This window comes from Cervus canadensis, chromosome 21, assembly GCF_019320065.1.
Source record: "Cervus canadensis isolate Bull #8, Minnesota chromosome 21, ASM1932006v1, whole genome shotgun sequence".
NCBI classification, from domain to species: Eukaryota; Metazoa; Chordata; class Mammalia; order Artiodactyla; family Cervidae; genus Cervus; species Cervus canadensis.
Window position 1 is genome coordinate 13,684,869 of NC_057406.1, and position 2,841 is coordinate 13,687,709.

The window sequence follows — 2,841 nt, forward strand, 5'->3', positions numbered from 1 at the left end:
GAGGATGAGATGGTTGGATGGCATCACCGACTCAAGGGACATGTGTTTGAGCAAACTCTGGGAGTTAGTGAAGGACAGGGAGGCCTGACATGGGGTGACAAAGAGGTAGCAACTGAACAGCAACAACAAGAGTGTGTGGGACCAAGGCGTTTTTATATATAGGAGAGAACTGAACGTATTTTAATCTTTATGAGTCTTCAGAGCAAGAGAAAGAAGTTGAAGAAATGAGAACAGAGAAGTCATCAGTGGTCCATGGAAGCTAAGAAGGCAGGTGACAGAGAGCCCCCAGAAAACAGGGAGATCCTTAGATGGGAGCAGGAGAGTGTGTACAAGCAGGTGGTGAACTGGCTGTCTGCAGCGAGCTCCACTCACGGGCTTCTCTTTTTCCCTCTGAAGTTAGAACTGATAGCATCAGCAGAAGAGGAACGGCGCACGTGGAGGATTCTAGGGGTTGAGGGGAAGTGACTCATCTCTGAGCACATCTGCAGAGAAGGTGACTGCCTTGCCCTGGTTCCCACACTCGGTGAGCTTGGGATTTTGTGTGTGTTCTAGTGATTCTTCTTCACTCCTTCAAAGGCCAGTTGCATTTCTAACTGATGGTCCACGGGCAGATGCAGCCCTTCCCACACCTTGTAGGAAACGCCCTGGACTTGAGTCCAGGGGCCTCAGGAGAATCCCATCCCTGCCACTCACCAATCTGGATATAAGGTCGAAACATCAGGCCACGAGTGGCCAGTGATGAGCTTGATGCCAAATAAAAGGGGAGATGTGTGTTTGCATGCTCACGTAGCCAAGCACACGCTCCTGACTTACAACTTCCACACCATCTCCAATGTTGCTGTTTAGTCGCTCAGTTGTGTCCAACTCTTTGAGACCCCATGTACTGTAGCCCACCAGGCTTCTCCATCCATGGGATTTCCCAGGCAAGAATACTGAAGAGGGTTGTCATTTCCTTCTCCAGGGGAATCTTCCCAACCCAGGGATTGAACCCGCATCTCTTGTATTGGTAGGTGGATTGTTTACCACTAGTGCCACCTGGAAGGGTCTCATATAAGGCTGCAATCAGGGTCTCTTAGGAGGTGTTGTCCATGACTGGGGTCTCTCTCACCTGCAAGCTTGGCTGGAGAGAGATCCTCCTCTGAACCCATAGCCACCATTCAGCTTCTCTCTGACTATGGACCAGAGATCGCCTTCAGAACCCTGCCGCGTGGGCCTCTCCAACAAGGTAACTTGCTTCTCCAATGCACACAAACCACAAAGGTGATGGTGTCTACTAGCAGAAGTCACAGTCTCTTGTAATGGAATCACAGAGTTCATGTCCCTTCCATATTGCCACATTCTGCCAATCAAAAAACAAGTCACCGGGGACTTCCCTGGTGGTCCAGTGGTTAAGAAACTGCTTACAATGCAGGGGACGTGGGTTCAATCACTGGTTGGGGAACTAAAATCTCTCGTTGTTTGTTCTTGTTGCTGTTCAGTTGCTAAGTCGTGTCTGACTCTTTGTGACCCCACGGACTGCAGCATTCCAGGCTTCCCTGTCCTCCACTATCTCACATGCCTCTGAGCAGCTGAGTCCATGCCACAACTAAGACCCGGTGTAGCTAACTATATGAATTAATTAATTTGTAAAGCCTATTTAAAAAAACAAAAAGTCACCAGGTCTGCCCAGGTTCAGGGGACAGAGTTATGCAAACGCATGAAAACCAAGAAGCAGGCATCATTGAAGCCACCTTTGAAGTCTGCCTACTACAAACAGGCTCCAGATTTTCACTCTGAAACAGAGGTTCAAGCCAAGTTTAATCATGTTTGAGAAAGGCAGAGTGGCCTGAGCTGATATTTGACTCCTAAAGAGTAACAACTCATAGACAGGACCATATGCCAGTCACCACCCTCAGCTATGTACATGCACTTCTGATTTGCAAAACAATGTTTCAAGTGAAGTGTTTTCACTATGCAAATTTAGGATGATGAAAACAAGTTTTAGGTTAAGTGAGTTTGTCCAGGGACGCAGCCATCAAGTGGCAGAGCTGGGTCACAGACAGAGCCGGTCTGCTTCCACACCATGAAAACCAGCTCTGAGGAAACCCCACTCAGCCAGGTCTGTGTCTTCAGAGCCTCACCTCTGGATGCCAACACCTGCATTGGTTAAGAATGAGTTTGGCTTTAATAGCCAAGAACCCAATACACCAGGGTTTCAATAAGACAGGCTGCGTTAAAAGTCCTTAAGGGCTATTTTATCTATAATAGTATACACGTGTCCAATTCTTTGCAACCCCATGAACTGTAGTCTGCCAGGCTCCTCTGTCCATGGAATTCTCCAGGTGAGAATACTGGAGTGGGTTGCCATTTCCTCCTCCAGTAGAAGATCTCAAGAAATCTAAAAACAGTGCTCGCTTCGGCAGCACATGTACTACAATTGGAACGATACAGAGAAGATTAGCATGGCCCCTGCACAAGGATGACATGCAAATTCATGAAGCGTTCCATATTTTTTTTTCTCCAAAGAAGACATACAGATGGCTAACAAACACATGAAAAGATGCTCAACATCACTCATTATCAGAGAAATGCAAATCAAAACCACAATGAGGTACCATTACACGCCAGTCAGGATGGCTGCTATCCAAAAGTCTACAAGCAATAAATGCTGGAGAGGGTGTGGAGAAAAGGGAACCCTCTTATACTGTTGGTGGGAATGCAAACTAGTACAGCCACTATGGAAAACAGTGTGGAGATTTCTTAAAAAACTGGAAATAGAACTGCCATATGACCCAGCAATCCCACTTCTGGGCATACACACTGAGGAAACCAGATCTGAAAGAGACACGTGCACCCCAATGT

The 2,841-nt window shown here is 47.2% G+C and overlaps 1 non-coding gene across 1 annotated transcript; it reads left to right on the forward strand.

Annotated features, from left to right (window-relative positions):
* Window positions 1-2,386: 2,386 nt before the first annotated feature.
* LOC122424158 lies at window positions 2,387-2,493 on the forward strand. The gene has a single exon (XR_006264344.1). It is a non-coding gene; the product is annotated as a U6 spliceosomal RNA (small nuclear RNA).
* The last annotated feature ends 348 nt before the right edge of the window (window positions 2,494-2,841 follow it).